The 23,583-nt window shown below is 42.0% G+C and overlaps 1 long non-coding RNA gene across 1 annotated transcript; it reads right to left on the reverse strand.

Moving 5' to 3' along the window:
* Positions 1 to 15,672: 15,672 nt before the first annotated feature.
* Positions 15,673 to 23,102, reverse strand: LOC138672366 (uncharacterized). The gene is made up of 4 exons (XR_011319726.1): positions 22,992 to 23,102; positions 19,656 to 19,715; positions 16,161 to 16,196; positions 15,673 to 15,779 (listed from the first exon to the last, which is right to left on the reverse strand). It is a non-coding gene; the product is annotated as an uncharacterized lncRNA (long non-coding RNA).
* Between the last annotated feature and the right edge of the window lie 481 nt (positions 23,103 to 23,583).

Below are 23,583 nucleotides of genomic sequence, written 5' to 3' on the forward strand. Positions count from 1 at the left end.
TCTGTGTTCAGCAAGCTTGGAGAGAGGGGTCTCCAGTGGGGTTGTGTCTTGTAGAGGACAGACTGAACCTGTATTGTTCCAGAGCGGGGTGCCACCCGCATACGTATGGACTGTGTTGCAGCGTTTTGTTTTTTCTCTTCTTGTTTTTCCTGTTTTAGCCTGACAGGCTGAGTTTATTTTTCCTCGTGTTGGTTTATGCCATTTTATAATAAACCAACCCAGGATTTAAAAGGTGTTCCTATTTTTCCTTCCTTTGTATACAGCCACGTGAGTTGAACTGCCACAATATATATCTTACATATTAAAAATTACAAAAAGTAAAATGTCCAGATGCAAAAGTTTGGGCAAGCCTTGGAAAATTGTGTGCTCAGATAACTTTGACCAAGGTTTCAGGCCTGTTAGGGTTATGGCTTGTTCACTATCATCGTTAGGAGAGGCCGAGTGATGGAAATTTCCCAGCTTTATAAAAAACTCATCCTCCTCTAACCTTGTGCCAAAAAAACAGCAGCTATGGGTTCTTCTAAGCAGCTGCTCAGCACTCTGAAAATGGAAATGATGGAGGCCCACAAAGCAGGAGAAGGCTATAAGAAGCATTTTCAAATTACCCTTTCCTCAGTTCGAAAAGTAACTAAGAAATGGCAGTTACCAGGAACAGTGGAGGTCAAGATAAGGTCTGGAAGACCAAGCTAAAGTTCAGTGAGAGCTGCTCATAGGAGAGGCAAATCAGAACCCCCGCTTGACTAAAAAAGATCTCCAGAAAGATTTAGCAAAAAAGATTTAGTAGAAAAATAGCATTTCAGGACTTAAACAACAGTGATTGGAGCTCAGCCGACACCCTCCACGTACAAAGCAGGCTCTACTCCTGTGCCCGCTTTACACTGACCCTGCAACAGAGGTCCGGTAACAAAAACCTAAAGAGATGTACTGGAATATAAGTTGGCTTTCATGCGGCGTGTAGACACATGTTCACACTAATCACTAAACAGACAAAACCTAAGCAAAAAAAAAAAACAAAATAAGCAAATAAACAGCAATTATGCATGAAAATAATATAGGATACATAGGTAACAGAATTTATTATGAAAAAAAAAAAGTAAAAGCCATCCTACCACGTCAAGGTGACCCTATTTGGGAGGTTCCTAACCTCAAGTATTAAAACTTTACCATATGTCTAATGACGCTATGTGAATATGGGCTGAGAATGACTGAGACTAGGGTTGAGCGAAACGGATCGTTCATTTTCAAAAGTCGCCGACTTTTGGCAAAGTCGGGTTTCGTGAAACCTGACCCGATCCCTGTGTGGGGTCGGCCATGCGGTACGCGACTTTCGTGGCAAAGTCGCGTTTCGTATGACGCGCTTGGCGCCATTTTTTCAGCCAATGAAGGAGCGTGGGCAGAGTGATGATATAGGTCTTAGGGGCGTGGACGCCTATCGCCATTTTGTCCATTGTGTGCAGCAGCGATAGAGAGAGAGAAAAAAAAAAATACCATTGACTTTACATTGGGTTTCGTGTTTCGGTCGATCCCGACTTTACGCTATAATCGGCCGATTTCACTCGACCCGACTTTAGAGACAGTCGGGTTTCGCGAAACCCGTCTCGACTCTAAAAAGGTCAAGGTCGCTCAACTCTAACTGAGACTTGTACTCCAGTTCATCTCTTTAGGTTTTTGTTTCAGGTTTTTTGTTCTCCCTCTTCCTTAAGCTGGACATTACATTCATATAGTTCCCCATGGCTGGGATCTCAGTCCTTCACAATTTTGCGGCACCAAAGTTCGGGTCCCCATTGGTTTCATTGAGGTGGTGTTGAGGTGGTACGGGTTCAGGTTCAAGTTCAGGTACAAGAACCCAAACTTCCATGAGTCCGCTCACCTCTATTTAAATTTTAAACCCCTCAAAGTCTGTCTCGCTGCGCTGAAATAAAAACAAACGCGTATTTGTGTAAATTGTTAACCATCGACTTTATCAAATTCTTACAGTTACAAACCTGTACACCGTTTCTAAGAAAATAATAAAAAATAAACCAAAAGTAAACAATAATACTGTCAACAGTGAGATTCGCCTTCTTCCCCCCCCCCCTCCAAAAAAAAAAAAAAAATCTTATTTTGGGGGATAAAAATTTAAAAAAAAATTCCAGTTCATACATAATAGTTTGCATAATTAAGTTTTCATGTCCAAGAAATGATAACATTTCAAAAATTGTCAATTTGAAACGTACAAGTAAATTTAAAGCAAATGGAAGAGGTATAGAAAATAAAATAAATATTAAAAACAATAAACAACTAACCCAAATTGCATCAAATTGACTAATATTAAAAGTACACGTACAACTTCAAATGCATATTTTGAGGTTCAATACAGGTGGCCGGTAACATTTTGCAAAGGTTTAAAGGAGAATACGGTCGAACTTTTCCTATACCTACAGGAGCTTAAGGGTTAAAAAGAACCTATATACAATTTGTACCTTATTTTACATATATTGTATCAAACACTACAACATACATCCTTAAGATCTACCTGTTTATAACAGGAAAACACTACAAAATCATTTTTTTTTCTCATACAGTGCTCAACAATTCTTTCCCTAACAAAAATATCAGTGCAGTTTTTGGGCTTTTTTAAGTGTCAGATACTATGCAAAGTCAACATGAAAGTAACATTTTCAGATTTCAGCCATACAATGAGTCTTAAAAATATAACCTAAAGGGAAGCAGTTTTTTTGCTATTAAATTTGAGAGCACCATCATTTAGTGGCAGAAACCCTGATTCCAGTGACGTGTCACTTACTGGACTGTGAGCTGCAGTGTTTTATCAGCAGGAGATTATCACTGCAGGACTAGGTGTCTCCTGCCTCCTAGTCCTCCTGCTCTGTGGAACCATGCCCCCACAACTGATTGGTAGCTTACAATAGTGTACACAGGAAGCTACCAATCAGTGGTGTGGGCGGGGCTATACACAGCTCAGCATTTGAGCTCTGCTTGATCTGCAGCAGAGAAAACTGTGATTTTATTACAACAATTGCACCCAGTAAACTAAATGATATATTGCTGGAATCGGGGTCTCTGTACCTATATCACGCTGCTCTCACATTACACAGCAAAAACTTGATTACAGATTCCCTTTATTGTATTACTATGATATTTATTATTGCAGTTATTACAGTTATAGAAAAACTTTTTTGAATATTTTCCTAAACTTGAAACTTGTTTGCCAGAATGTTCATACCCAACCAGTAATGAGTTTCAGACCATGTTATTATGGCAAGTAAACACTTCAATTTTACAGAAAAAAAAACGCTTTGTAAATTCATGAAAACTTTTAACTAACCTTAAAAAAGAAAATAAAAAAAAAGTTAAAAGAAAATATCAAGGTGCAGCTTTTGGGATAAAAATAATACAAATCGTTTAATTATTTCTTACTATTGTCATGCTTTCACCTGTTTACCATCTAAATATTCTTACGTTCCTCTTCCAAGAAATTGAGGATGTTATCTAAATCTTATCTCTGGTAGAGAGAGAAGTACTGGGTCTCATTGAGGAGATTCAGCTGGTGTATGGAGTGTTACAGGAAATGCACCATGGGAAAACAAGTATGCAAATTATCTCTTCATAATGAAACAAATGAAAACTTTGTCCAGTACGACCTCTAGGTAACAACCCTAAAAGTCATTTTCTATCCCAAAAAGAGCCTGGAAACATGACTAGTTATACTATCTGCCTATAGTTGATGCTAAAGAACGTTTCCTTCCTGCTGGAGGGAAGCCGATTTGAATATCTAAACCTTAAATTTTCTAGTGTATTTTAATTCTCCAGGAAAAAAAAAAAAAAGAAAAGATTCAAAGATTACAAGATTTCAAAGGGCATCAATGAAATATCTATAAGACGACTCCAACCTACTATCTGTCATGATAAATTTTGTGTCTTCTTATGTAGCAGTTCCCCCGAGGAACCAGGGTCTCAATTTGAACACATTGCAAATACAAGAGAGTCAACGTTTTTCTTTTTTAGGTGCACAATCGGAATTGAATGTAACTATTTCAGTCTCTCATGATTTTCAATCTCACCTTGGGGATTGCTGCTATACATCTCACAAAACTTGCCAACGTATGACGACTTAAAGAGCACTGGTCACAAGCCATAAATATTTTTTTTCTTTAATTTTTTTTTAACCTGGTGTAAATGCCGCTGTTCTCCTGGTTCTGGCATTGTTTGTTTTGTGTTCCTGCGCCTCTCCGTTCCTAAAATATGGCATCTTCTTCCCTGTATAGGCATCTAGCCTTGTTGGCCAACTGCGTGCGGTTCTCAACTCTTCTTTGTGGGAGTCTTCTTCAGTTGGCCGAAATACTAGAATTCAAGACAAGACCATATCTCAGGAACGGAGAGACGTAGGAACAAATAAAAATGGCACTGGATTGAGGAGAACAGCGGCATTTACACCAGGTAACAATATTGCGTATTTATGACAAGTGACAGGTCTTCTTTGATGCTTTCCTACGGCATGGTATGTAATGTCATACTACATTATTGTCCATGTCGAATCATGTTTGGGAACTTTTTGTCTACCTCAAGCCTAAATTAATCAATTTGTTCTGTAGATGAATGCCATAAATAGGTTGACTAAATATTGATATGCCATTAATGTCCTGACTGTGGGAATACTCCGCCAACAGTAAAATGAAGTGGAATCTCCTGTCTTCTCTTTCTAGACTATGAAGAGATGGATATTATCTATATTGGACCAGCCACTGGGTCTCTGGAAGACTATTGCAGAGCCCAATTGAGAAGAAATATCATTGCAGGGGTTCATGGATTCCCACGGATCAGACACTGATGACATACCAAGTCTACAAGTAAGGTAATGATAGGATACCAGGATGTTATTGAAAGAAAACTGAACCCTACATTACGGCATAATATAGGGCGATTGACCTTGCCAGTCATAAGGTTGGCTCTGCAAGGTTTTGGCACTGTCTGGTACCAGATACTATCAACTATCATCATCAAGAACAATGGCCACAACACTGATGGCTTCCAGGCAAGATACATCTCTCGCTTTACAATTATGGCTTACATATAGATATATAGTATTACTTTTTAGAATATTTGGTAATATTTTCCAGTTCACAATAAGTATATATGGATAAAAAGGTGCCAATATAGTGCTAAATAATACAATGACTTACACATATGGTTTAGGGGAAGTTTAAATGCCCAATATTCAGTGATTAGCTGAAAAAGTAAGGTTTTACAATCCATCAAGGGGTTATCTGGAACTATATTTTTTTTTACTTTTGACCTAAAAACTAATAGGCAGTTAGTTGATAACCTGATCGATGAGGCACTGATTCAGAGTACAATGTTCGATTTTGCTGCTTCACGTTAACAGAGCAGCTCTTCTTCTTCCGGGCTGCTCTTTCGAAGGGGCATGACTTCCGACGTCTTGCTGATTGATAGTCAACTCCCTACAGTTAAGCAGCGGGGAGCCGTAAGTCAATCAGCATGATATCAGCAGTTATGTCACGACAACAGAGCAGAGCGGAAGAGAATTTGCTGCTCTGTCGACATGATGTCAGCAGAATCTGCAAAATTGCTGGCAGGTCTGGGCAGGTGGTGATTTGCACTGGGCAAAACAGGCAGGTAGTTAGTTCTTAGGCCCAAAGTAAAAAAATAAATAAAATAACTTCGGACAACCTATTAAAAGGTTTGTATGAGGTTAAAAAAACATGTCTGATTCCTTTCAGTAACAGCTTTTCTCTAGGGATGGGTGAACCCGAACTGTAAAGTTCTAGACACATACCGAACACAGTCTTCGGCTTTTTCCGGCAGTGTTAGCACACGAACACTGCCGGAAAAAGCCAAAGACTGCCGAGTGCAGTGAATACCACCGGAAGTTAATGAGCGGCCCCGGAAGCAGATGCGGCTGGGAGAGAGCGGGACAAGAGGACGCGTCGCTGGACAGGTAAGTATAATTATAATGTTTATTATTAATTTTATGCTTTGTTTTACAGCATTCCCCTGCACCATCACATATATACAGGTCCTTCTCAAAAAATTAGCATATAGTGTTAAATTTCATTATTTACCATAATGTAATGATTACAATTAAACTTTCATATATTATAGATTCATTATCCACCAACTGAAATTTGTCAGGTCTTTTATTGTTTTAATACTGATGATTTTGGCATACAACTCCTGATAACTAGTGTTGAGCATTCCGATACCGCAAGTATCGGGTATCGGCCGACACTTACGGTATCGGAATTCCGATACCGAGATCCGATATTTTTGTGATATCGGGTATCGGTATCGGAAGTGTAAAATAAAGAATTAAAATAAAAAATATTGTTATATTCACCTCTCCGGCGGCCCCTGGACATCAGCGGGAGGATCCGGCGTCCGGCACGGCTTCTTTCTTCAAAATGCGCGCCTTCAGGACCTGTGGAATGACGTCCCGGCTTCTGATTGGTCGCGTGCCGCCCATGTGACCGCCACGCGACTAATCAGAAGCCGCGACGTCATTCCTCAGCTAAAGTCCTAGAATGAGCGCCTTTTAGGACCTGAGGAATGACGTCGCGGCTTCTGATTGGTCGCGTGGCGGTCACATGGGCGGCACGCGACCAATCAGAAGCCGGGACGTCATTCCACAGGTCCTGAAGGCGCGCATTTTGAAGAAAGAAGCCGTGCCGGACGCCGGATCCTCCCGCTGATGTCCAGGGGCCGCCGGAGAGGTGAATATAACAATATTTTTTATTTTAATTCTTTATTTTACACTTTAATATGGATCCCAGGGCCTGAAGGAGAGTTTCCTCTCCTTCAGACCCTGGGATCCATGAGGATACATTCCGATACTTGATGTCCCATTGACTTGTATTGGTATCGGATATCGGTATCGGCGATATCCGATATTTTTCGGGTATCGGCCGATACTATCCGATACCGATACTTTCAAGTATCGGACGGTATCGCTCAACACTACTGATAACCCAAAAAACCTGTCTCAATAAATTAGCATATTTCACCCATCCAATCAAATAAAAGTGTTTTTTAATAACAAACAAAAAAACCATCAAATAATAATGTTCAGTTATGCACTCAATACTTGGTCGGGAATCCTTTGGCAGAAATGACTGCTTCAATGCGGCGTGGCATGGAGGCAATCAGCCTGTGACACTGCTGAGATGTTATGGAGGCCCAGGATGCTTCAATAGCGGCCTTAAGCTCATCCAGAGTGTTGGGTCTTGCGTCTCTCAACTTTCTCTTCACAATATCCCACAGATTCTCTATGGGGTTCAGGTCAGGAGAGTTGACAGGCCAATTGAGCACAGTAATACCATGGTCAGTAAACCATTTACCAGTGGTTTTGGCACTGTGAACAGGTGCCAGGTCGTGCTGAAAAATGAAATCTTCATCTCCATAAAGCATTTCAGCCGATGGAAGCATGAAGTGCTCCAAAATCTCCTGATAGCTAGCTGCATTGACCCTGCCCTTGATGAAACACAGTGGACAAACACCATCACTGACTGTGGGTACTTGACACTGGACTTCAGGCATTTTGGCATTTCCTTCTCCCCAGTCTTCCTCCAGACTCTGGCACCTTGATTTCCGAATGACATGCAAAATTTGCTTTCATCAGAAAAAAGTTCTTGGGACCACTTAGCAACAGTCCAGTGCTGCTTCTCTGTAGCCCAGGTCAGGCGCCTCTGCCGCTGTTTATGGTTCAAAAGTGGCTTTACCTGGGGAATGCGGCACCTGTAGCCCATTTCCTGCACACGCCTGTGCACGGTGGCTCTGGATGTTTCCACACCAGACTCAGTCCACTGCTTCCTCAGGTTCCCCAAGGTCTGGAATCGGTCCTTCTCCACAATCTTCCTCAGGGTCCGGTCTCCTCTTCTCATTGTACAGCGTTTTCTGCCACATTGTTTCCTTCCAACAGACTTACCATTGAGGTGCCTTGATACAGCACTCTGGGAACAGCCTATTTATTGAGAAATTTCTTTCTGGGTCTTACCCTCTTGCTTGAGGGTGTCAATGATGGCCTTCTTGACATCTGTCAGGTCGCTAGTCTTACCCATGATGGGGGTTTTGAGTAATGAACCAGGCAGGGAGTTTATAAAAGCCTCAGGTATCTTTTGCATGTGTTTAGAGTTAATTAGTTGATTCAGAAGATTAGGGTAATAGGTCGTTTAGAGAACCTTTTCTTGATATGCTAATTTATTGAGACAGGTTTTTGGGTTATCAGGAGTTGTATGCCAAAATCATCAGTATTAAAACAATAAAAGACCTGACAAATTTCAGTTGGTGGATAATGAATCTATAATATATGAAAGTTTAATTGTAATCATTACATTATGGTAAATAATGAAATTTAACACTATATGCTAATTTTTTGAGAAGGACCTGTATATATAAATTCCAAGTTCAGGGTTCGGAGGCAAGTTTGCGTCATCTCTGGCCCCAAGCTCGAAATTTACAAAAAAACTTGGATGAACCCACCGATCCTGATCATTGGGGGGTTCGCCCATCACTACTCTTGTGCATGGACTGTGTCTCGTATTGCAGATCAACCTGATTCAAGAGAATGGTCAATGGACCTTTAGAGACATCAGATCCAGTCCTGGTTAATCCCAACCCCTTCACTATTTGAGGAATTTACTCAAAGGTTAAGGAATGGAGAGGAAGTGAAAACTCCTACCTTGGGTGGCAAAATCCATGGGGCCAATTTTTATTTTTGCTAATTTTGCCATATCTTTTCTAGGAATCCCATTAGTAAAGTAGCCCATAGATGGACAATGAAAAGCTGAAAATGTCATGCAATTAAAATGGCCATCTAATTACTGCACCATTACATATGGGAGAAGCTGGAGCAAGATTCATAATACTGCTTTAAAAAAATGGCGGGAGGACCATATCCGCCCCACACAATACTGAATGACATGATAGGAAATGGTAAATTAATCTTTAGCATAATACAAGGTTACTCACTATCATAAGTCTGAGGAGTGTGATAATAAGGAGTTTCTATCCTCCATGGCACAGGGGATGACTAATGAGATCAGATACTTAGAAAATGCTACCTACTACGTCATTCTACCTAGACCACCACATTGTGCTATGAGCCATCACAGAGTCCAGAAGAAAATTTGAAAGTCTACGGTGCTGATGGCAAGGTGCAGAAAACCAAAAAATGGAGAGCGGATACTCTATAAGCAACTACGTCAAGAACAATAAGGGATTTCCATAACTATATGGCTCAGTTGTCCTCTATCACTATCTATATGGCATCATCTATTATGGATGTCCAAGGAATCAGCCTGCGGATCCTGAAAATGGACCTAAGCTCTTCCTGGACGTTAATGGAAATGTGCCCCCCTTTCTACACATCGCGGGGGGAAAGAAGGCTTTATTTACTGGGATGGGTGGAATTGATTTTACTTACATTGTAGTGATAATAAAGTGTAAATTAAGCTTAAAGGGGTATTCCATAATAATTCATTTATGACCCCATTTCCTTCATCATGAGAATGTATGACCTCTATTCCCCAGTCACTAAAAGGGGACAGAATGGAGCAATGATCTAGCTTGTGGCCTGCAACTCTATTCAAAGGCCGTGGCTCATGCCCAACCTCTGCTTCATCCTGAATCCCACCAAACATGTTACATAACTATCGGAAAAATTATTATTTGGTGGACAATTCTTTCCTCTGACTCCCCAATACACAGGAACGATGGGATCGACCTGTGTACTTTATGAGGCAGCCAGCCCTCATAAGGCAGCGGCTTAACGCCACACTGAACAAAAGGATCAACTGTTGAAAATCAACAGGAGGGATCTGTTTTCACCCTCCAAAAATTATCTGTCAGGGGAGAGTCAGAAGGCCTTCAGAGATATTAGATTGTTGACCGATATTGGCAGGTTTGGCCGACTTTAGTCTAATGCAAATGGGGGTCTTAAAGGGAATCTTTCAGCAGATTCTTGCTATGTAATCTGAGATTAGCATAATGTAGGGGCTAAAAGCCTGATTCCACCAACGTGTCACTTACTGGGCTGTGTGTTGCGGTTTCAATAAAGTCAGTGTTTTATAAACAGGAGGTTAGGACTACAGGACTAGGTGTCTCCTGCCTACTATGATATAGAAGATGCTAAGCACAGCCTAAATAGGGGAGGTGCACAGTCATAGGTGCCCAAACCTGAACGTATCCAATATAAAGTGACTAGCACACTCCAGGGTGTTGTGATGCAAAAAAGTGGGGATTTATTACATACAGTAAATCACAAACGTTTCGGTCAATACTGGACCTTCATCAGTGTGCTAGGTATAATTGTATACTTGTATGGCCCCAAAAACAATAGAATACTCGGATTTGCATCAATCAGACATGCTGGAAAAAAAAAAAAGGGCAACAAGCCGGGAAGAAACAGAACCAGGCTGGTCAACTGACGGTGAGTCAGAATAATAGGTGGCGCTGAGGCTTAAAACAGCTGTCAGTACGCCGGGACACTAGGGATAAATGCGGTATCCACCGCTAATAGAGTGTCTCCTGCCTACTAGTCCAACCACAGTCATGACTGTTAATAAACAGTCATGTTGGAAGTTCTTTTAAAAAGGTTTTCCAAAGAGTCTTATAGTTTCCAAGAAAATATAATAGAGCCCATCGGATTTTCTGTTGGGTTACGGTGTCTTTGATGTCAAGAATGCACCAGAACCCTGATGGACTGGGAACTAAGACCAATGTGATTAAAGACTGAACAGGCCAAAGTCACAAAGACTGAGATATACCTTGGTAATTTTTAAACTGGCGTCTACGATATCCCCAAATGGATGTACTGCACAACTATTGGGAAATATGTTACATACTCAGAAATAAGACTATTGATATAAACATTATCGAGAAATGGCTTTCGTCAGTCTACCCAAAGGTGCCCATTAAAGTTTATATTAAGTTCAACAATTCGGCAGTACTAGAAAATGGTTTTAAAAATTTAGATCTAAAGTTGGTCACACAAAGTAGATGTAACTAGGCCAAACTTGCTAATATTGGTTGCACTAGCCATGCATCGAAAGGACATAGGGACCCGCAAACTCTACGCTCGGGGAAGATATCAGGTAGTTGGTTTTCAACTGCTTAATTCTTCCATTTTTGTGGTGATGGTCCTCTGCCAGTGGAGTTTGGCAGCAGCTTACCCCTTTCTTTCTACCGAAAACACAGGCATGCTCAAATGTGTATGGGGGTGTCAGGGGAGATACTGTAGCTGTTCATACACACAAGAAAGCTGTTGGCCAAACCTTGCTTTAGTGGTCAGCCTAAAGGTTCTATAATCAAGGATTTTTTCTTAGAATGATCAATTACGGAGAAAAAAGACTTTCTTAAAGTCTTTTGGAAATGATTGAATGTAAAATCAACCTAAGATGTAAGGAAGACCATAATGTAATGCGATACTGCACTATAACCTGAGCTTTATGTGCATATCCAATATATTCAATTGCTCACATACTTCTGCATGAAGTCATCTAACGAATGTGGGGATCACTTCACAAAAGGTGTAACTTAATGCGTTTTGGGACATGAATGAAAGCTTGATTTTTAGGAGACAACTATAAACCTTCTTGATGGAAATAGATGTCACAAACACTGTAGGTTGCCTCATCAAAACCACTCTTTTCCATATGATTTATCCAGGCGTATGGACCTCATAACAGAGGTGACCTTCTAAAGACCATCATAAGTAAAAGCAGCTACTGTTCTGGTTCATGGTCAGATAGGAGCCAGATGAGCCTTACACAAGTCTAACTCCTGGCACTCTCCCTTCCCACCATTTTCTGGTATTGCTATCGAATATTAGAAACTGGACCTTCTGGAATTTATTGCCTATCACTAGAAAAAATGTTTGTCCTCATGAAACTTCCTTTTGAAGTTGTAAACTTAAAGAGTTAGACCTTGGCCATATTTTTGGTTCAGCTATATTTTATGACTTATCAACCTAGATGGACCCACACCACTAGGAACTTTTTGTGGTCAAGTTCATAATCTAAGAAGAAGGTGACCACAATTACACAACTCCACAACAACGGACATCATGTATTCCAAACCAATCACCCAACCAAGGTCAGTAACACTCTACAAAGGTTGGTGATAATTTTGGTGGTTGGACATGACCTTCTCTTTATGCAACATAAATATTCATGTTTTTCAAGGGAAGCAACGAGACAGAATGACGTACAAAACTCAACTGACAAAGCCAGAATGTTCAACAAGCTCAACTTATCAAGAAATAGATGCAAGAGTCAACAAATGGATAATGTAAAAGGACGCTCTGTCCACTATTCGAGAAATAATATGGTCTTAGTCTTCTACTTTTAATGAGAAGGCTAAGTAATCATCAAACATTGAAAGAGCCGGTTGTATGTCATTAGATAAACTGTTCTCTTAAGGAAACAGAGACTCTTGTTCATGGGTTGCATCTAAAATCAATGCCAAATTCACTTATGAGACTTGTGTAGAGATGAGCAATTGCCATGGTCCGGTATCCAGTCCGATCATCCGTGGCAGCCGGTCTTCACTTTTAGCCTAGTAAGCATCAAAGGTGCCAATGATGCCAGAACAAGAATGCCAAACACAGATGTAAAGACAGAGGACCGGAAAGGACAAAGGATCAGGGTTCATCTCTAGACTGAGGTACAGTACCAGAAAGAGCTCGTGGAAAATAGTAGCGCTGTTTTATGAATCAAGTAGCCTTGTAAAAGCTATTTCTTTTCCATGGCCATCAGCAGAAACACCATCATCAGGTAAGGTTCGGACAGGCAGTGATGGGTGGCAAGAGATTTAAAACACAAGCCTTAGGAGATATTTACAAAATTTCCAGAAAACAATTTGTAGAAATAACTTAGTCACAACTAAACACGTTGAGCTGTGTATTTTTTTTTTAAATATTTTTATTACATTTTTGGGAAAAAAGACTCATGCTGGCCCTAGAGCCATTTTTTAAAAATATGGCAAGTAAGTATTTATAGGTATTTATAAAAGGGGATTCCAGGATTGGAAAAACAGGATTCTTTCTTGCAGGAAAAGCTCCAAACCTGTCCAAGCTTTCGATAAACACGTTGTGGTATTCCAGCCCAGACTATGCTGTCTTATATATATGGACATTAAGTGTAAATCCCTTTTCAGAATACATTTCAAAGGTTTATACCTTTCTTTCAAGTATCCTCTATTACTTTAATCCACAAAAAATACAGAAGATCAAAGGGGATCATACAGTAGAATCATAGAATGTTAGAGTTGGAAGGGACCTCCAGGGTCATCGTGGCCAACCCACTACTCAATGCAGGATTCACTAAACCATCTCAGACAGATGTCTGTCCAGCCTGTTAGCCATGTCCTATCGCTCTCCGATATTCATAATACGGCTCATCTACTATGAAAAAGACAGCGATTTATTGCTTCTATAAGTTCATTAAAATGTCCATATGATACATAAGGAACACAGACTTTAGACTATGGTACTAGTTGGGTTTCTGTAGGGTCTGGAGTTTCTTATGTGAATCATAAAGATGGACCCGAAGAGGAAAACAAAAAGCTGCCATGATGGACAAGGCACGCACATTGGTTAAACACAAAGTGGTTTGTATGGCTAATTACGTCAGATTCTATATATCCTGTCATCAGTCTTGTAGAAGCAAAATCTATGTAAACCGTTTTTTGGATTTTTTTAATGACTTTTGTGCTATTCCAGTAATCTATCATTTCATGGATGCAAACGATAATCCTCCATAGTAAACATATTAAAGTGTACTTGTCACATATGCACAATGGATATATTCTGTAGGCATCGGCCAAAAAGTAATGCAAGATATTTCTCAGTGTGTCTGATATCTAGACTGTCCCACATCCTTAAAGATGCTGTGAATATCGGGGCATTTGTAACTTGGGTAGATTTACATTTTTGAATAATTTTAGGGTGGAGTTTGTGCCACATTACGTTGGGGCTTAACACTAGAAGTCCCAGAAATTTCGAGCTCCAGAGGTTCCAAAGGTAGAAATGTTAAATGACCCCTCTCTGGGACTTCTAGTGTTGAAGGGCTTTTCAAGTCACAGCAATTGGCCCATAGATGCCATGCTATTTCCATAACTCCTAAAGAAGTGAATGGATGTTACAGAAAGCGTATAGCCCTACGAGCAAAGCCATTTCCATAACTCCTATAGAAATTAATGAGAGTTAGAGAAAGCGTGTAGCCCAACGCAACACTTCCTTGGCTAGTAAAACATGGACCACAAAATGAATCATTGCCTATGACTTTTTATAAGCCTTTGGCCATGAGTTAGTGATGTTGCCTAGTCTAGGTGACTTTATAGGCCGTAGTCACCTGGCGATCATGGTCCTGAGAGCTACTTGGCCACAACAAAAGGGAGTAATCCTGAATCTGAGAATATGACACCATCACAAGACTTTTGAGCTTACTCAGAGGCGTGCTCTGGGTGCAGGGTGCCCAAGGAAGGGCATCAAAAGCCATTTTAACTTAGCTAGGGTATTGAAACAATTCCCAGTGGAAACTAACTGAATAATTTCCCACCTACAACTTTGCACCTACATTAATGACCTTGTTCATTCCTTTCGCCATGAGTGAGTGACGTCACGTTTTATAGGCTGTGTTCACTTGGGCCGTTTCCACTGTATATGAGTGAGAGTTAGTGACGTAACGTTTTATAGGCTGTGTTCACTTGGGCCGATACCACTGTATACGAGTGAGCGTTAGTGATGTCACGTTTTATAGGCTGTGTTCACTTGGGCCGATACCACTGTATATGAGTGACAAGCAAACGTTTGTAGTGCATAAAGGTTTACAGCTACAGAAATCAAATCAATTGATGAGTCTTTTTGAAACTTTATCTTTCGAAATGCAATTTTGTTTTTTTTTTTACAAGTATTAAAACACTGTGCATACTTTTGGCAATAAATATAACCAACATGTTAGAAGGATTGTCTATTTAATTTTGCAACATATCACTGACATACTGTACTATCAAAAGCCATTGGAGTTCCACAGTCGGCATCAGTTACTAAAAAGTCAGTGACGAACGCGATGACTTCTTGTATTCCCTAGAGGCTAGTCATGAATGGCTATACATACAGAGATAGATAGGATAAAAAAATGGAGTTGGTCACACTTGAGTTTGATGTTGGGTTTCCATGTAAAGAATGTGGGAGTGATCGATTCGAAAGTCATCAAAACTTTCATAGTCACTTATGGCCACTTCTGTATCTTCCAGTCCACAGCTGGCCGACACATCTGAAGAAGAAGCACCTACTGAATTGTGCAAGGATAAAGATACATTATCTGTGCTTGTCTTGTCCACCTTTTGGCTTTGGGCAGGCACAAAAGTACTAAATGAATGTCCGGGTTGTAAGCTGGAAGTGTCTATTTCGCTTGAGAGATGATGGGGTGGGAGATATTGGCTGGGATGAAATTGAGGGCGCCGCCAGCAGTCTGGACTAAGTGTGCTGATCACAGATCTCGGCTGTACTTTAGGAAGGGTATCGTAATGTTCTTGAAAGTCCTCCGGGAGAGGAGGTGGAAGCTGATCTTGACTTAAATAATCTTCCTGATGAGGAGGTGGGTAGTCACTGTCAATGTCATAGCCTCCCAGGTAGTAATCAGTCTCCAGTTTTCTGGTGCTACCATGGTGGGCCGATGACCCATCAGCAGTTTCGTAGTTCGGGGCCGCCTCAATATCAGATAAATGAGCGCTTGGCATCCAATCAGAGGTATCCCAGTGGTACGCTGTGGAGATATAAGGGTCTGAAGTTAATATGAGGATGATGAGAAGCTTTCGGAAAGAGTCATGCTCCTGTTAATGGAGTGGTCAGTCATGCGGCTTGTGTTGAGCCCTCGTCTCGTGCGTTCCTCCAAGCTTACGACATAAAAACAATTTGCACAGGGTAGTGATCGCTTATAATGTAACTCAAACGCAATAGCAGTTGGATTAGATAAAATGTTACCAGCATGCTAGAGGGTAGGCGGGGGGGAAATGTGGGGGGTGAGGGGTGGGAGAAGCAGGCGGGAAAAAAAGGCAAAGCTTGCAAAATGTCGTTTTCACAAAAAACATGTTATGGGCACCAGACATATTAACAAGGCAACTGAATTTGGGTTACAAAATGTCACCTCTGTTGTAATTCTGCCCTTGGTCCAATATCGGAGCTCTTTGGCTCGAAGGAAAAAAAAGAATAAAACTTACAATTCACAAACATTAATGCAAAATATTCCACTTAGAACCCCATTTCACGGATAAAGGGAATCTATCAGCAGGTTTGTGACATGTAATCGGTGGGCAGACAGACTCCCATTAAAACCAACAAAAAAAAGTTTAGAAACGCTGCAACAATTTTCATTTTTTTTTTCTTCCCGTTTCTATTTTTTCACCTATGGTTTGTATTATCTACTGTATATAGAGGTGCTATCAGTCATTGCACAGGAGGAGGAGGTGAGCTGTGATGTCACCTATTGTGAATGGTGGATGTTGTGTTATTTACTGTATATAGAGGTGTTATCAGTCATTGTACAGGAGGAGGAGGTGAGCTGTGACATCACCTATTGTGAATGGTGGATCCTGTGTTATCTACTGTATATAGAGGTGTTATCAGTCATTGTACAGGAGGAGGAGGTGAGCTGTGACATCACCTATTGTGAATATTGGATCCTGTGTTATCTACTGTATATAGAGGTGTTATCAGTCATTGCACAGGAGGAGGAGGTGAGCTGTGACATCACCTATTGTGAATGGTGGATCCTGTGTTATCTACATATAAGTTTTATATCGGATAGTTATCCTGCCTGTGATGATAATGAGTTGACTACGGAGAAGTGATCTCTACAGAACTATTTTTCTGATACAGACAGTGACATACAAAAAAAAGAATATTTAAAAAAATATGTTCAACATACCGTATATACTCGAGTATAAGCCAAGATTTTCAGCCCAATAAATGGGCTGAAAGTGCCCCTCTCGGCTTATACTCGAGTCATGGAAGGCGGGGGGGGGGTCGGCGAGTGAGGGGGAGCGACGACTGTCAAATACTCACCTGCTCCCAGCGCTCCTGGCACGGTCCCCACATTTCCCACGGTCTTTGGGCTCGGCAGCTTCTTCCCCTGTTCAGCGGTCACTGGCACCGCTCATTAAAGTTATGAATATGGACTCCACTCCCATAGGGGTGGAGCCGCATATTCATTACTGTAAGGGTATGTGAACACGTTCAGGTTTTATTGCGTTTTTTTGTGTTTTTTCGTGATAAAAATGCTATAAAAACGCATTAAAAACGCAGACATATGCATCCTATCATTTAGAATGCATTCTGCAATTTTTGTGCACATGATGCTTTTTTTTCCGCGAAAAACGTATAGTGGTAAAAAAAAGTAGCATGTTCATTAATTTTGTGGGGGGGGGGTTTCTGCGTTTTTCCCGCTATTCTATGAATTGGGAAAAAAGGCAAAAAAAAAAACGCACGAAAAACGAGCAAACAATGCATAAAAAACGTGAAAAAAGGCATGCGGATTTCTAGCAGAAATGTCTGGTTCTTGTCAGGAAATTTCTGCAAGAAATCGTGATGTAACCTCAACGTGTGCACATACCCTAATGAGCGGTGCCACGTGACCGCTCACTACAGGAAGAAGCTGCTGCTCCCGGAGACGTGGGACATGCAGGGACCGTGCCAGGAGCAGGTGAGTATGTCATATTTACCTTTCCGCATTCCACCGCCGCCTTGTCTTCCGAGTCCTCTGCAGTGACTGTTCAGGTCGGAGGGCGCGATGATGTATTAGTGTGCGCGCCGCCCTCTGCCTGAACAGTCAGTGCAGAGAGACGGGACGCTGAAGAGCAGCGACGAGAGGAGAGTATGTCATTTTTTTTATATGGGGCATCTATGGGGCCATAACTGCATGGAGCATTATATGGAGCATCTATGGGGCCATAACTGCATGGAGCATTATATGGAGCATCTATGGGGACATAACTGCATGGAGCATTATATAGGACATCTATGGGGACATAATTGCATGGAGCATTATATGGGGCATCTATGGGGTCATAAAGAAATGCATGGAGCATTATATGGGGCATCTATGGGGCTATAAATAACTGCATGGAGCATTATATGGGGCATATTTGCATATGGAGCATCTTATGGGGCCATAATGAACTGTATGGAGCATTATATGGGGCATCTATGGGGACATAACTGCATGGAGCATTATATGGGGCATCTATGGGGCCATAACTGCATGGAGCATTATATGGAGCATCTATGGGGACATAACTGCATGGAGCATTATATGGGGCATCTATGGGGCCATAACTGGATGGAGCATTATATGGGGCATCTATGGGGCCATAACTGGATGGAGCATCTATGGGGACATAACTGCATGGAGCATTATATGGGGCATCTATGGGGCCATAACTGCATGGAGCATTATATGGAGCATCTATGGGGACATAACTGCATGGAGCATTATATGGGGCATCTATGGGGCCATAACTGCATGGAGCATTATATAGGGCATCTATGGGGACATAACTGGATGGAGCATCTATGGGGACATAACTGCATGGAGCATTATATGGGGCATCTATGGGGCCATAACTGCATGGAGCATTATATGGAGCATCTATGGGGACATAACTGCATGGAGCATTATATGGGGCATCTATGGGGCCATAACTGGATGGAGCATTATATGGGGCATCTATGGGGCCATAACTGGATGGAGCATCTATGGGGACATAACTGCATGGAGCATTATATGGGGCATCTATGGGGCCATAACTGCATGGAGCATTATATGGAGCATCTATGGGGACATAACTGCATGGAGCATTATATGGGGCATCTATGGGGCCATAACTGCATGGAGCATTATATAGGGCATCTATGGGGACATAACTGCATGGAGCATTATATGGGGCATCTATGGGGCCATAACTGCATGGAGCATTATTTGGGGCATCTATGGGGCCATAACTAGATGGAGCATTATATGGAGCATCTATGGGGACATAACTGCATGGAGCATTATATGGGGCATCTATGGGGCCATAACTGCATGGAGCATTATATGGAGCATCTATGGGGACATAACTGCATGAAGCATTATATAGGGCATCTATGGGGACATAATTGCATGGAGCATTATATGGGGCATCTATGGGGCCATAAATAACTGCATGGAGCATTATATGGGGCATATTTGCATATGGAGCATCTTATGGGGCCATAATGAACTGTATGGAGCATTATATGGGGCTCCTGATTCAATATGGATATTCAAAAACACTTAACCTACTGATGTCTCAATTAATTTTACTTTTATTGGTATCTATTTTTATTTTTGACATTTACCGGTAGCTGCTGAATTTTCCACAATAAGCTTATACTCGAGTCAATAAGTTTTCTCAGTTTTTTGTTGCAAAATTAGGGGGGTCGGCTTATACTCGAGTATATACGGTAAGTTGATTTAGAAAATAGATTAGAATCACTGTAAGTAAATTGTGCTATTCTCTTTAGTATACTTTTATAGGGTACAAAGACAACACATGATACAGATTCACGAATTACATTATTCATTTCATATAATAGGCAAAGTTTGCAGAAAAAGTGTAAATACCTTCAGTTTCAACATTATCAACAACATTGTTGACTAGATGAATGACAGTCACTATGGAAGCTTGTGGGAGGGAGAAAACACAACATGGGAGGAAGGGAGAAAAAGGGAGACAACAGAAAGGTTAGTAAAAAGGACCCTTCACATTAAGCGACGCTGCAGCGATACCGACAACGATCCGGATCGCTGCAGCGTCGCTGTTTGGTCGCTGGAGAGCTGTCACACAGACCGCTCTCCAGCGACCAACGATGCCAGGGTAAACTTCGGGTAACTAAGCGCAGGGCCGCGCATAGTAACCCGATGTTTACCCTGGTTACCATGCTAAAAGTAAAAAAAAACAAACACTACATACTTACCTACAGCCGTCTGTCCTCCAGCGCTGCGCTCTGCTTCTCTGCACTCCTCCTGTACTGTCTGTGAGCCGGAAAGCAGAGCGGTGACGTCACCGCTCTGCTTTCCGGCTCACAGCCAGTACAGGAGGAGTGCAGAGCACAGCGCTGGAGGACAGACGGCTGTAGGTAAGTATCTAGTGTTTGTTTTTTTTTTACTTTTAGCATGGTAACCAGGGTAAACATCGGGTTACTATGCGCGGCCCTGCGCTTAGTTACCCGATGTTTACCCTGGTTACCAGTGAAGACATCGCTGGATCGGTGTCACACACGCCGATCCAGCGATGTCAGCAGGAGTCCAGCGACGAAATAAAGTTCTGGACTTTATTCAGCGACCAACGATCTCCCAGCAGGGGCCTGATCGTTGGTCGCTGTCACACATAACGATTTCATTAACGATATCGTTGCTACGTCACAAATAGCAACGATATCGTTAACAATATCGTTATGTGTGAAGGTACCTTTACACCCCACAAATGTGGTTACTGTATTAATCACTGGATGTCACCGACCCTTAGGCTATGTACCCATGTTGCGCTTTTTAAGCGCTTTTGCAGCGGATTTTCACTGCAAAAACGCTTAAAAAACGCTTACATGAAGCATCCCATTATTTTTAAGGGCATTCCGCAATTGTTGTGCCCATGCAGCTCTTTTTTCCACAGTGTGATAGCATTGTGGAAAAAAATGCAGCATGTTCATTAATTTTGCGGAAAATCTGCGTTTTTGCCACTATGGAATTGTATTTGGACAAATGGGAAAAAAAACCGCTGAAAAATGCAAAAAAAATGTGCGACAAATAAGCGATAAAAATGCAATAAAAACGCAAAAAAATGCTAAAAAAAGCAAGCAGATTTCCTGCCAAGAAAGCCCGGTTTTGATGCGGAAAATTCTGCATACATTCTGCAACGTGGGCACATAGCCTTACTGTACGATTCATGGGTAAGATTCATGGAACGGTAGAATTAATGAGCAGTGCTGGGTGATCATCCAAATATGTAAGGTATCAAGTCTCTTAGTCAAGTCTCTTAGTTTGACCTATTTGCAGTTTCCTCTGCTACCTGTTTCCAGTCTTCCAGTGTCTCTGCTACCTGTCTGCAGCCTCCCAGATGTATCTGCTCTGCCTCCGACTTCCAGTACCTCTGCTACCTATCTGCAGTCTTCCGGACATCTCTGTCTACCTGTGGCTTCCCGTGTCTCTGCTACCTGTCTGCAGCCTCCCAGACGTATCTGCTCTGCCTCCGGCTTCCGTACCTCTGCTAACCTCTGCTACCTATCTGCAGTCTCCCGGACATCTCTGTCTACCTGTGGCTTCCAGTGTCTTTGCTACCTGTCTGCAGCTTCCCAGACGTATCTGGTCTGCCTCCAGCTTCCAGTACCTCTGCTACCTGTCTGCAGCCTCCCAGACGTATCTGGACTGCCTCCAGCTTCCAGTACCTCTGCTACCTATCTGCAGTCTCCTGGACATTTCCATCTACCTGTGGCTTCCAGTGTCTCTGCTGCTTGTCTGCAGCCTCCCAGACGTATCTGGTCTGCCTCCGGCTTCCAGTACCTCTGCTACCTATCTGCAGTCTCCCGGACATCTCCATCTACCTGTGGCTTCCAGTGTCTCTGATACCTGTTTGCAGTTTCAACTACCTCTGCTACCTTTCTACAGTCTCTCGGATGTCTACTGTCTGCCTTTATTTCCAGTATTTATGCTACCTGCTCCTGGTCTTTCATGACCTCTGCTCCCTGTTTGCGGTTTCCTGTACCTCAGCTACCTGTCTGCGGCCTTACGGATGTCTCCTGTCTGCCTGCAGCTTCCAGTAGCTCTGCTACCTGCTCCTCGTCTTCCCAGATCTCTGCTACCTGTCTGCGGAAACCAGGACATCTCCGGTATGCTTGCGGCTTCCAGTGTCTCTGTTACCTGTCTGTGGTCTCCAGTACCTCTGCTACCTGTTTGTAGTCTTTCGGATTTCTCCTATCTGCCTGTGGCTTCCAGTACCTGGCATTAGGTCAGTGAGGTCTCTACTTCTGCCGGACGATTCGTGAGAGTTGGAAAATAGGTGTTACTTCCCCTAAAATTGGCCTTAGTGTGTCTAACATAGGAAAAATGGAAACTGAATCCTAGTTTGGACAAGAAATATAAGACTTTCCAATTGAAAAACCTTCAGGAATTCAGCACTCGGCCTTCTTAAATTCGAGAAAGTCCTGGATACAAACGTCTACATTTTGCCTAGAAAAATCTGTATGTAAGACTTTATATTTTCCCTAGCGGACTTATGAAACGCATCTTGCCGTACGTGCAGACATCACTGCGGAGCAAGAAACAGTGACTATCGGGACTGCTAGAGCAGCATGGAATATACCAGGTAAGTAGGGTTTTTTATTGCCTTCCCTGCTTTGAGTAACCGTTCTAAAAATTTTGGATAATCCCCTTAAAGGTTAAAAACAGCTGGTAGGTCAGCAGACAGGGGCCATAGAGAAGCAATTTCACGTGTATTGATGTTGATGAGATCCCACATGCTTTTGAATATTTATGTATAGATGTAGCCCACATTATGACGTTATCGTAGCACGCTTCTCACTGAAAAGGCTGCATGTCTGTAATTGCCACAAGAGGGAGCCATAGGGATTTATACGCCTCCCATTGAACTCAATCATGAATACACCTGCACTGAGCTCCCCCTAGTGGTGGCATATAGAAGCTTAACATGTAACACCACCTTTTCTCCAGAACTGCTCAGAGGTGATGAGATGGGGAATACCAGAAAACATCTCTAAAATGTGACCAGACCCTGAGGTCATGGAAGGATAAGACAAGACCTACTCATTGCACTAAGAAATATGAACAGAAAATGTGTCCTCGGATAAAATTGACTTTCCTGGAAACAGGTCCTCGAGATAAAAGAGTGGAAATTGTGCACAAAGTAATATCGAAAAGAAGAGGTTGTAGATGCGGAGTCCTTACCATTGTCATCTCCTGAATCTGACTGGAAGGAGTTCAAAGACTGGTTCTCGGAATTGTTCCCCTTTGTGCTCCCCACAAAGCAAGTCATTTCTTCTGCTGCTTCCAGTCCTTTACCTTGAGATACAAAACCCCCCACAAAAAACTATTATTTTACATCGACCCCATCAGTCACCCCCATTACCAGAGTTCAATGATGACTAGTGTTGAGCATTCCGATACCGCAAGTATCGGGTATCGGCCGATATTTGCGGTATCGGAATTCCGATACTGAATTCCGATACTTCCCGCGTATCGGATACCGGAATCGGAAGTTCCCAGAATTCAAATTGAACGCAGCAGCCAATGAGGAATGAATGAAAGTGTGGGCACATCCTGTTTAGCATGGTGGGCATGTAAGTACTGGCAAGGCTGGGATTGGCTGCTGAAATGATGTCACTCTGCACTATAAAAAAGCGCTGCCGCCATTTTGCGCTCACTCTGCTGTGATTTCAGTTAGGGACAGGACGCTGTGTTCTAACTGAGGGCCAGTCGAGCTAGCTAATTGCTTTATTTTCCTTTCCAAAGGCTAATTTAGCAAAACGCTGTGTGTTCT

The sequence above is a fragment of the Ranitomeya imitator genome, chromosome 3, assembly GCF_032444005.1.
Source record: "Ranitomeya imitator isolate aRanImi1 chromosome 3, aRanImi1.pri, whole genome shotgun sequence".
Classification (NCBI taxonomy): domain Eukaryota; kingdom Metazoa; phylum Chordata; class Amphibia; order Anura; family Dendrobatidae; genus Ranitomeya; species Ranitomeya imitator.